The sequence below is a fragment of the Lolium rigidum genome, chromosome 6, assembly GCF_022539505.1.
Source record: "Lolium rigidum isolate FL_2022 chromosome 6, APGP_CSIRO_Lrig_0.1, whole genome shotgun sequence".
NCBI classification, from domain to species: domain Eukaryota; kingdom Viridiplantae; phylum Streptophyta; class Magnoliopsida; order Poales; family Poaceae; genus Lolium; species Lolium rigidum.
Genome location: NC_061513.1, coordinates 174,071,674 through 174,084,519, shown reverse-complemented (window position 1 = coordinate 174,084,519; position 12,846 = coordinate 174,071,674). Strand labels below are relative to the sequence as shown.

At 41.2% G+C, this 12,846-nt stretch overlaps 1 long non-coding RNA gene across 2 annotated transcripts; it reads right to left on the bottom strand.

Moving 5' to 3' along the window:
* Positions 1-8,381: 8,381 nt before the first annotated feature.
* On the bottom strand, positions 8,382-11,477 carry LOC124668011. 2 transcript variants are annotated; one of them, XR_006991518.1, is made up of 3 exons: positions 11,031-11,477; positions 9,197-10,956; positions 8,382-8,614 (listed from the first exon to the last, which is right to left on the bottom strand). It is a non-coding gene; the product is annotated as an uncharacterized LOC124668011 (long non-coding RNA). The 2 variants fall into 2 exon arrangements; XR_006991517.1 differs by having other exon boundaries at positions 8,382-8,611.
* Positions 11,478-12,846: the final 1,369 nt, after the last annotated feature.

The window sequence follows — 12,846 nt, the reverse complement described above, 5'->3', positions numbered from 1 at the left end:
GGAACCCCTAACATCGCCTGCCGCATGCTTCAGCTGTACCTTGTGGGTCCAGCCCGGATCTGGCTCAGCGACCTGATACGTCCAAAACGTATCTACTTTCCCAAACACATTTGCTATTGTTTTGCCTCTAATTTGTGTATTTTGGATGCAACTAACACGGACTAACGCTGTTTTCAGCAGAACTATTCTGGTGTCTCGTTTTTGTGCAGAAATCCAACTTTCAGGAAAACCTCGGGATTTTGACGGAAGGCCCTATTTTCCCAGAATACTGACGGAGCCAGAAGGAAAAATCAAGTGGAGGCCCGAGGGCCCCACACCATAAGGCGGCGCGGCCTAGGGGGCCCGCGCGGCCCTATGGTGTGGCCCCCTCGGCCGGCCTCCGACGCCCTCCTTCGGACTACTTATTGGCCTCGACCTAAAAACGCACGGGGAGGAGTCGAAGTCGCCAGAAACCCTCCAGAACGCCGCCACATCGCGAAACTCCGTCTCGGGAGCCAGAAGTCTCCGTTATGGCACTCCGCCGGGACGGGGAATTGGAGGAGATCATCGCCATCATCACCGCCAACGCCTCTCCATCAACCAGCCATGCTTCCCCCATCCATGTGTGAGTAATTCCCCCGCTGTAGGCCGAAGGGGATGGTAGGGATTGGATGAGATTGGTCATGTAATAACATAAGATTGTTAGGGCATATTGCCTAGTGTCCGTAATTGGTACTTTGATGATATTGTTGCAACTTGTTATGCTTAATGCTTGTCACTAGGGCCCGAGTGCCATGATCTCAGATCTGAACATGTTATTGTTTCATCATGATATTCATTGTTTATGGTCTTACCCGCAAGTTGTATACACATGTCGCTGTCCGGAACCAATGGCCCCGAAGTGACGAAATCGGGACAACCGGAGGGAATGGTAGTGATGTGAGGATCACATGTGTTCACGGAGTGTTAATGCTTTGCTCCGGTATTCTATTAAAAGGAGTACCTTAATATCCAGTAGTTTCCCTAGAGGCCCGGCTGCCACCGGCCGGTAGGACAAAAGATGTTGTGCAAGTTTCTCATTGCGAGCACGTACGACTATAATTGGAACACATGCCTATTGATTGCTTTGTACTTGGACACCGTTTTATTATTATCTCGCAAATGCCCTGCTATGATTGTTACATGAGTTTCTCTCATCCATGCAACGCCCGTTATCCGTCCCCGTGCCTACGTATTTTAATCATGCTGTTTACTAAAATCACTACTCGCTGTCTTTGTTACTCCGTCTGTTGTTATTTTACTATCGCTATCGCTATAAAACTATTACTACCGATAAACTCTTGCGAGCAAGTCTGTTTCCAGTGTGCAGCTGAATTGACAACTCTGCTCGTTAAGGCTTTCAAGTATTCTTTGTCTCCCCTTGTGTCGAATCAATAAATTGGGTTTTACTTCCCGCGAAGACTCGTTGCGATCCCCTATACTTGTGGGTCATCAAGACTATTTTCTGGCGCCGTTGCCGGGGAGCATAGCTTTATTTGGAAGTTCACTTGGATCGATATTGTTCGCTGCAAATTCTCCATCATGGGTAAACCTCGCGATACTAAGGTCGCCATATTACCATCCACTACAAGAAAAGGTACAACTCTGAGTACCTCTGCTGCTCTTGATTCACCATCCGTGATAAGTAAACTTGTTTCACCACCACAAGCTTCAAATGCTGGTACTTCTGCTGAATCTGAAAATTCCTCTTATAATTGTGATGATGCTTCTACTGTGCTTGATAATAATGGTTCGTTAGGATCTTTTCTAGATGCTACAATTGCTAGGTCTAGACAAATTGAAAATACCGAAACTCCTAATGAAAATGCTGTTACACCTGTTAATTCACCTGAGTCTGTTGAATACTCTAGTGATGATCTTGATGAAGATTATGTGGAACTTGATGATGATTTTATTGAAAAATGCAATGCTACTACTGATGCAAGAAAAATTAAGAAGTTGCTTGCAGAACATGCTGTTAGATATAAACTGTCTCCTGATCCTAAATTTGCCACATCTCCTATAAACATTAAGGATAAAGATTATGATTTTTCTCTTGATCTATCTCATATAGCTATTGTTGAGAAAACACCCTTTTGTGGTACTGAAAAACAAAGTGTTGTTGAACACATGATTGAGTTATCTACTCTGAGTAGCTTGTTTTCTGATGATGTTAAGAAGCGTACTTACTTTGTTGCTAAAATCTTTCCATTCTCATTAAAGGATGACGCTAAAACTTGGTATAATAGTTTGCCACCTAATTCTATTAAAAGTCCAAAAGAATTGCTTGATGTTTTCTTCCGGAAATACTTTCCTGCTAGTGCTCAACATATTGCTTTGCGAGAGAATTTATAATTTTGACCAGGAAGATGGAGATAAATTGCCCGAGGCTTGGGCGAGATTTTGCTCTCTTATTAGAGCTCGGCCCGACCATGATTTGGAAAAGCATGATTTACTTGATATATTTTATAGTGGACTAACCATTGAGTCTAGGGCATACCTGGATAGTTGTGCTGGTTGTGTTTTCAGGAAAAGAACTCCAGACGACGCCGAAGAATTATTGGCTAAAATAGGCCGGAATCATGATGATTGGACTACGCCTGAACCAACTCACACGCCAATATTGAAGAAGAGGGGTTTAATTAAATTGAATGATGAAGATATGAGGGAAGCCAAGAAGTCTCTCAAGGAGAAAGGTATTAAATCTGAAGATGTGAAGAATCTTCCTCCCATAGAAGATATATGTGAGATAATTCCCCCTTCATCCATGATTGAGGTAAATTCCCTTCAGCGCTTTACTAGGGAAGATATTCCGTATTCAAAACCTCCTGCGCAATGCTTAGATGAGTTTGATAATTATATTGTTAAGCAAGAAAATTTTAATATGAGAGTAGAGAATCATCTAATGGAAAATTCTCAAGCTATTAGTGAATTGCATGATATTGTGGAGAGAACCTCCAATGACGTTAAGATGCTTGTTAAACATTTTCATATGGTTCAAACTCAAATTGATCAACTCACTAAAGTGCAAAATGACTTGTTGGGAAATAATTCTAAAGAAAAACATGCTTATGAAGTAACAACTTGAGGTGGTGTTTCTACTCAGGATCCTCTATATCCTGAAGGACATCCCAAAAGAGTTGAACAAGATTCTCAACGAACTAAAACTAGTGCTCAATCTAAGAAAAAGAAAAAGAAACATAAGAATGTTGTAGAATCCTCTCGAACCCGTTAATGATCCTAATAGTATTTCTATTTCGATGCCGAAACCGAAAGTGGTAATGAACATGATAAAGATAATGATAAGAATGATCCTCTTGATAAAGAAGAGGTCGAAGAAGAACCCGAAAAGCATGCTAAAAATAAAAAGTACACTAAAGAAGATTTTATTGCCGAGAAACATGGTAATGAAAGAGAACCTTGGGTTCAAAAGCAAATGCCTTTTCCTGCTAAGAAACTAAAATCAAAGGAAGAAGAACACTATAATAAATTTTGTGATTGGATGAAACCTTTATTCTTGCAAATCCCTTTGACCGATGCTATTAAATTGCCTCCTTATTCAAAGTATATGAAAGATATTGTTACTAACAAAAGGAAAATTCCTAATGAGGAGATTTCCACTATGCTTGCTAATTACTCTTTTAACGGTAAGGTTCCAAAGAAGCTTGGCGACCCAGGTATACCTACTATTCCTTGTTCTATTAAGAATAATTATGTTAAAACTGCCCTATGTGACTTGGGAGCCGGTGTTAGTGTTATGCCTGATACGTCTCCGACGTATCGATAATTTCTTATGTTCCATGCCACATTATTGATGATATCTACATGTTTTATGCACATTATATGTCATATTTATGCGTTTTCCGGAACTAACCTATTGACGAGATGCCGAAGGGCCGGCTCTCGTTTTCTGCTGTTTTTGGTTCCAGTAAATCCTAGTAAGGAAATATTCTCGGAATCGGACGAAATCAAGACCCAGCATCCTATTTTGCCCGGAAGCATCCGAACACCCGAGAACCGCCGAGAGGGGGCACAGGCCCACGGGACCATAGGCCGGCGCGGCTCGGGGTGGCCCGCGCCACCCTATGGTGTCGCCGCCTCTTCGACCCTCTGACGCCGCCTCTTCGCCTATAAGAAGCCCCTCGACCTAAAACCTCGATACGGAAAAGCCACGGTACGAGAAACCATCCAGAGCCGCCGCCATCGCGAAAGTCCAATTCGGGGGACAGAACTCTCTGTTCCGGCACCCTGCCGGACGGGGAATTGCCCCCGGAGCCATCTCCACCGCCGTCTCCACCGCCATCTTCACCGCCATCGCTGTCTCCATGATGAGGAGGGAGTAATCCACCCCCGAGGCTGAGGGCTCCGCTGTAGCTATGTGGTTAATCTCTCTCTCGTACTCCAATACAATGATCTCGTGAATTGCTTTGCATGATTGAGATCCATATGATGAGCTTTGTATCGCTACTAGTTTATGTGCTACTCATGTGATGTTATTAAAGTAGTCTATTCCTCCTGCGTGGTGTAAAGGTGACTAGTGTGTGCACCGTGTGGTTCTTGTCGTAGGCTATGATCATGATCTCTTGTAGATTGTGGAGTTAATTATCATTATGATAGTATTGATGTGATCTATTCCTCCTTCATAGTGTAATGTGGACAGTGTGTGCACTATGTTAGTTCTTGGTTTATTTTGCAATGATCTATTATGCTCTAAGGTTATTTAAATATGAACATTGAATTGTGGAGCTTGTTAACTCCGGCATTGAGGGTTCGTGTAATCCTACGCAATGTGTTCATCATCCAACAAAAAAGTGTATGTAGCACATAAGAGAAAGAGTTATTTATTATGCGATCAATGTTGAGAGTGTCCACTAGTGAAAGTATGATCCCTAGGCCTTGTTTCCAAACATCGAATCTCCGTTTATTTACCGTTCGTTGCATGTTTACTCGCTGCCATATTTTATTCAGATTGCTATTACCACTCATATACATCCATACTACTTGTATTTCACTATCTCTTCGCCGAACTAGTGCACCTATACATCCGACAAGTGTATTAGGTGTGTTGGGGACACAAGAGACTTCTTGTATCGTGATTGCAGTGGTTGCTTGAGAGGGATATCTTTGACCTCTTCCTCCCCGAGATCGATAAACCTTGGGTGATCCACTTAAGGGAAACTTGCTGCTGTTCTACAAACCTCTGCTCTTGGAGGCCCAACACTGTCTACAAGAATAGAAGCTCCCGTAGACATCAAACTATTTTCTGGCGCCGTTGCCGGGGAGGTAAGGTAAAAGGTATTCACATCCTCCGACTACTAAGCTATTTCCTGGCACTGTTGCCGGTGTGTGAGTGCTCGAAGCTATTTCCTTTAGATCCTGCAATTGCATCTTTTTGTTTCTTGTTTTTATTTTCACTAGTTAGGCATAATGGAAAACAACAAAAAATTTGGTGAGCTTTTTAATCTTTTTCCTGATTTAGAATTGTTTGATGCGAAAATTAAAAAACCTATGGAACCTTATTTGCATGCTAGTAGCGATGTTATTAGTATGAATGCAATTACTCGCTAATGCTATGGAGAAGTCCAAGCTTGGGGAAGCTAGTTTTTGTGATATTTTTAGCTTCCCATCTTTAGGGGAGAAAATTTGCTCGATAATACTTTATCTCCCATATGCGATAACTCTAATGATGCTTGTGATATTTTAAATGCACCTACCGAAAGTATTCCATATAAAATACCTATGAAAATTATTGAACGTGTTATGGATAACCGCTATGAAGGGGATGGAACTGTGCATCCTGGAGATCATTTACTGTTTTTGCATGAATTATGCGGGTTATTCAAGTGTGCAGGTATCTCTATGGATGAAGTGAAGAAGAAATTATTCTCTATGTTGTTGTCTGGTGAAGCGGCGCATTGGCAAAAACTGCTGAAGGATGAGCATTCTCTTGATTGGAAGGATATTGTGCCTCTATTTTATTCTAAATTCTATCCTCCAAGTGAAATTCACAAAGACCGAAACCGAATATATAATTTCTGGCCTCATGATGGAGAGAGTATTGCCCAAGCATGGGAGAGATTGAAGTCTTTAATGCTCAAATGCCCCAATCATGAGCTTCCAGGTAATATCATCATTGATAATTTCTATGCAAGACTTTCTTTTCAAGATAAGACCTTGCTGGATACTACTTGTTCTGGATCATTCACGCGCAACGAAGAAGAGTTTAAAAGGGACCTTCTTGATCGGATTAAGGAGAACGCTGAACATTGGGAGAACGACAAAGGTAAAGAGTCGGGTATAAATTATTATTATGAATGCATTGAAACTTTTATGGATACCGATAAATTTCGAAATATGAGTGCTACTTATGGTCTTGACTCTCAAGTTGCTGCAAATCTTTATAAAGCCTTTGCTTCTCATTTTGAATTGCCTAAAAAGAATTTTGATAAGTATCATGAACCTTTTAAAGAGGCTTGCATGAAGAATGAAATTGTTGTTAATTATTGTAATGAGCATGCTCAAACTCCTAAGAATGTTATTTCCTATAAGCATGTTAATTTTTGTGGAATACATAGACCTTGTGGAATTAATCAAATCAAAGATGAATATTGTATCCATCATGCTAATGAAAAAACTAGAAAGTGGTTTAGGGCTCTAGATGATCTTGGTAAAAAGTTTGTGCCCTCTATCCTTTTATTTGTGAAGTTTGCCACGAAGTGGGTCATTTTAACTTTCAATGCTCCTCCAATGATAATTTGAACCCAATGAGTGCTGCAAATTTGTATTGTGATGATGAAATTACTCCTAATCAAGCATGATGAACTTACTTTATTTTTGGGGTGTGAAGAACTGTCGAGAAAAATCTCTTTGTTACACATGAGTGATCTTGATATTGATGATGTCCTCGCATGGGTGTTTTTCTTATTGCATTGATAATAGCCATACAAATACTTACATACAAAATATTTTAGAAGATGACACCTTGCGAAAATATGATAGGACCGCCGTGTGTTTTCAACTAATTAATGAAAAGGAGGGATCCTCCCAAGTTTCTTCTATTGTTTCGAAAGTAAATCGTGTTATGCGGACAAGCCACCCTTCGAGCCTCTTCCTCCTAAAGAAGGGAACGAGGAGAATGAAGAGAAGAAGAAGAAGAAGGGAACGAAGAAGAAAAAGAAGAAGAAGAAGAAGGAGAATAAAAAGAAAGAGGTAACGGCGTATCCCCGCGTGAATGAGATAACGCTAGGTAACCGTAAGTATGTTGCTCCTAATGATTATTATGATAATGAATCTGAATACGATGATCTTCCTATGCCCTTTACATACATTAGTGATCATAATTTGAATGAGCACACTATTTTTGATATTGCAAATCTCTGGGAAACTAATTCCGAAAATGATGATGATAATAATTGCCATAGTGTCAGTGCTATCCATGCTTCCTCCCATAATGATATAGAAAGCTCTAAGCTTGGGGAAGAGGTGTTTGAAAATCCTTTTGCTACTGATCATTATGTGTTTGATACATCTCCTTCTAATAATAATGATGGTGTGGACACAGATAAACCGACTGTGAAAGATAACTATTCTATTGATGGCACTGTGCCTCCGATCTTTGATGATTATTATAAAGAATGCTATGATATAGGTTATAACTATCCTTATGAAACTTGTCATAGTCATGATTGGATTACCAAAAACAATTCCCTTAATATGCAACTTGTTTACCATGTTCAAATTCTTGATAATAATCACTACAAGAAATATGTTGACTCACGACGCTCCATTTTTGTCACTAGATCGTCACGATTTTTCATCTATGACGATTTTACGACGAAAAACATATCGTCAAAAACGGAGCGTCAGGAATCAACTACAACGACGATTTGTTTGAAAACGTCATAATCGTCTATGACGATATTCGATCGTCATGACCTCTATGACGATTCAATATCGTCAAGGGCAATTTGACTACGCCACATCAGATCCGACGTGTCCAGTCTGACGTGGCAAAATTATGACAAAAAATATCGTCGTAGATGAAAATCAGCCCAACCCATTTTGGTGTTGTAGATGGGCCAAGTCCAACAATTCCAAGCTTTCTTTTTCTAGGCCTTGGCCTTTTACGATCCATATCAATTCAGTGCTTTGGGCTTTTCAAGGTGCATTTCATTTTTCGGGCCTTTGCCTTTTACAGTCCAATACTTCCTTGCTTGGGCCATGGCCTATTTAGAGCTCAGTATTATTAGGTCCAGTAGCTATTAGCCATTTCCATTACTAGCTCTAAAAATTACATTCCCGGTATTATTTAAGACACGGAGTCAAACTAATTCATATTTCACAGTAAATAACCAATATACCAGTTAGAAAAGAGAGGAAAATGTGAAATTATTTAATAACAACAAAAACAGTGTATGGCACTCTTAGAATCAGAAACAGACACATGAATTCACGTTCACATCCCAGCCAGATAACCTCGCTATCACAATATAACTGGCTTTACAAAAATATACTTGAGCTTCTTTGAACTTTGGCTTGGAGCTCTTGTAAAATAGAGGAACAACACTTATTGTCTTGAATTTGGGCAAAATATCTGCTAACAACAAAATAGAACAGTTAGGAGCAGAATAAAAAATATGTCTACAAAGAGCTAGATTAAACCATGAAGCATTGCTTTGCTAAGTGAAGTAAGGAGAAAACATGAATGTAACAGATTTTGTCAAGCATGAAATTTCCCATGGACAACACGTGCATAGAGGCTACATCAGGTCATCAACAGATGATAGAAGCTACAAATAAATATTAATCATGAGAACGAAATGGCATCGCTCAAACAGTTGTCATCAGGACAGATGGGATTTCTACATAGTGAATAGATAAGTTGGTGATCAGTAGTTAACAATATTCAGCTCAAGTGGAAAATGCTGCATGAGAGCTTTAACTAGAAAAATAGACAAGCTCAATGATTGAATAATTACTAGATATTGCTACAGGCTGCGGTGCAAATAATCAGACAAAATTCAGCTAAAGTGGCAATAGATTAGCAAGGGATCGTGTTTGAATTGGGTCAGATTCACAGAATACCTCGTTCAGATTTACAATGAAACAGGTGACTCGATATGTATACTAGAAGGGACATGTTTTGAAAAGCTACCATCTAGGAACTACGTAGGTTTACCTCTGAAGCATAGAACACAGATATGACTACGTAGAGTCCACCTTTTCTTTCCTTGCTTCATGATCTTCCTGACTGTTTCTCCTGGCTGTGTGGTGCCACCAGTAGTAGCACTTCCTGTTGTCCTTGTACTGCTCCTGAAATAATAAAGTCTTTGAGAAATGTGAGACAAGGAAACATGGCAGAAAGATATCATCAAAGTTCTCCTAGTATTGCATCATTGAAATAATAGTATATTCTTTGTAGGTAACACATTACAGAGCAAACTAGACTACAGTACCAAAATATCAGATTTTACTTCTTGACACTTGCATTTTAAGAACTATTATCATCATATAACAAGAGATGGCTTCACCAAAATAAGAATAACAAGACAATAATATCCTTTTCTCCACAGACATACCAGCAGATCGGTAACATGTTATTTCGCTATTACAGTTCTAGTTGCTAGTTATAAATTTGATGGACAGATGAGTTTATGAGATGCCCAACAATATGTACACATTCCAAAAATAGTTGAACCATTTAATGTAAATCCATACATATTACGTGAGAAAAGATCATTTGCATAACACCACCTAAAAGACAGAACTACAGCAACCTTTTTCATATATTCTAGATCGACAAAACTACAAAATACAAACACGTGACTCATTACTAATAGCAACACATATACACTACTTGTTACTTGCCTCAATTAACATACGTGCAGTAGTGGTAACACATAGTCAGCAGACAAAACAATGGTGAGGAAATAAAGGGAGTTAGCAGTTGATTCCAAAATCACCATCTTTGTGCAGCTTCTTGACGAGCTGCCCTGGGCTGCCTCTTCAGACTCCTCTAGATCCTGCCCAAACAAGACACAGATAATGCAGTGATGCTACCAGGTCACAGTTATGCATTAAACAAAAGGAGAATAAGAATAAGAACACATGGTTCAGGACTGCATTTACTAATTCTAAAAGGTGTGTAGTACAATCTTTAGTATACTTAAGAAACGAAAGTACAAGGTATTCAATTAAGCTTGTCACGGTTTAGCAACAACCATATACCACTATGAGTAGCAGCTTGGTACTTCTGAAATCACAAGTATACAGATACAAAGCTGCTCTTAAATTGTACAATATTATAAGTTCTTCTCAGTTTGGCATGCTACCATGTTTTGTAAGGTAGACCTCACACATATTCAACCCGACAACCTGGGTCCTTCAGTAATATCTTCCATCTTATGTTTCATACTACAATGTTTTTAACATTTGGATCACTACCCTTCTGGATCATAACTACAGACCAAAATAGTATTTAAACTAGTAGAAACAACTACAATTGAGCCTAATATCTCACCAGATCAAACACAAATCATTATTGAATGGGAAACAGAGAAGTATCAGTTATAACGAGTACAACAGAACTACCTAACAAACATAGATCTTAAAAACAGGAAGAGGCCAGCACAATCTATACAAGCAGATAAATTGCAAAGTGAGATCACATAGCAGAGAACACATATGGCGGGATAGAAGTAGGAGGACATCGGAGGTTAGAGAGGGAGACCTATCCAGAGAGGATCTGCACAAGGAGGGACCTGAGGCACAACACCAGGTGAAGAACACCGTGATGGTCTAGGTGCAAAGCTTGGCAGCTAGCACAACACGTAGAAGACGACGGTCCCCTTGCTCACAGATCCGACGGGGCGGCTTTGTAGTTGGGACAAGGCGGATCTTGCGTCGGCGTGGTCGTGGATGATCTGTTGGTGGTCGATCCTGCGGTTTAAACACGGGACGAGTTAGATGGAGATAGACATCTGGGGATTGGGGGGAAGGGGATGCAGGAATACCTTCACGCGACCGGGCAGGGAGATGCGGGTTGACGTTGGGTCTCATCCAGCCTCCGCGATTATGTCGCTCCGCTTGCAGATGTGGTGATAGTGGACGCGGGATCTGGCCAGAACGCGGACGATGGCAGCGGCACCGACGGACCGCGGCGGACACTCGACATCGACGCGTGGTAGGGACGAGCCAGGAGCGGCATGGGTGTCGATCTCCTTCTCCCCGGCGGCGCTGGATCTTCACCATCAAAACACTTGTCGCGATCCCCTGATCTCTCTATCGATCCGAAGAGAAGGGCGAAGAGAGGTAGCAGAAGATGGGGATGGTCGGAGGATCTCGCATCATCGGGCGGAGATGGGAGGACGTCGGGTGGGGGAGGGAGCAGAAGATGTGGGAGGTGGGGAGATGGGCGGCGGCGCAGAAAAAATGATGGGAGTGGTGGCGCCGAGGAGGTGGAGAATCCCTAAAAAGCTCTAAGCTCCCAGGGTTGCGCGCTCTTCTTAGTAATCGACAGGTCGCTTTCGCCGGGCCCAGTGTCCAGTTCGTGACGGTTCATCCATTCGGCGCTAAGGCGGTTCCTCGCCTCGGTGAGAAATCCTGATTCGCCGCTCCATCTCCACATGGCCGCATTGTAGTCCCTCCTCTTATCCCCTGTAATCGCAGGTGCCCGATCCAGCGTCTCCGACGTCTCCGTCCCCAGCTATCTCCACAGGCGGCTCCGGTAGTCCGGTGGCTAGGCGAGAAGTCAGATGTGGGCGGCGTCAGCGGGATGAATCGATGGCCACGTCGGAGAAATTCGCCGCATGTTGCTTCGGTGTCAGGCAGTCCGGCGACTGGTATCAGGCGGCGTTGCGGGTGGCATCTGGATCGTGCTGAACAACAGGCGGACTCAGGATGTGCTTCTGTTCGTTTCACGGCGGGATGTAAGGTATGTTATCGGTTCCTGTTCGTACTTTTATTGACAACTGCCGATCTGCTTTGCCTCTCATGTGTGCATCGTGGAAGTCTCTGAAACCGATTTGTGGTCCATTCCTGCCACTGCGCTCATTTGTATCACTGCCTGGTGAAGCTGCATGGTGGTGGTTGTTGTTCAGGTTTCTACGGTTCTCTCTTCCTTTGGCTATGTTTGCCTAAGTTTTCACCGTGCAAGTATTACTGAAGCAACTTACAAAATTGTTCTTTCTGAGCCTTGATTTAGATGTAATTATTTGGTGAATTTTGTATTTCTAGAATTTTTTTATTTCAGGGTCTTGATTTAGATGTAATTTCTTGATTTAAATGTCATGGTTGTTCTACAAAAATATGTCAGCAGACATTAGAGAGAATTTATTGTGTATGGCATCAGAGAAATTAGTTAAAAGAATTAATTGCATGTCTTCACATGTTATCAAGCAATTATGAATGAACTGATTCCTGCACATTTGAAAAAAACTACCAGACTAGGGCCAATAGGTTTTTTACCACCGAGGAAATGCTGAAATATGGAAGTGTTGAAAAGAATAGTTATAAGGGCAAAAGTTTCAACGATCTTCATTAAACTAGAGCTGAAGCTAATTCCAAACAATTTTCTCATAGTCTTCTATTAAATTATAATTGGTAGCTAATTTTGTGGGTAGAGTATATACACTCGATTACTTATCTTGAAGATGAATTTGATATCATAGGATCTGACTAGCTTCTAAACCTGTTGAACTGTAGTGATGTAGAGATCATATCACCTTCGTAATGTTTAGTGTTTGCCGAAGGAAATTCTTCGATTGGAAATTGTGTTTAGTCTATTTTTGGACTCATATGCTAATTCTAAGTCCATTTCGCCGAATGTCC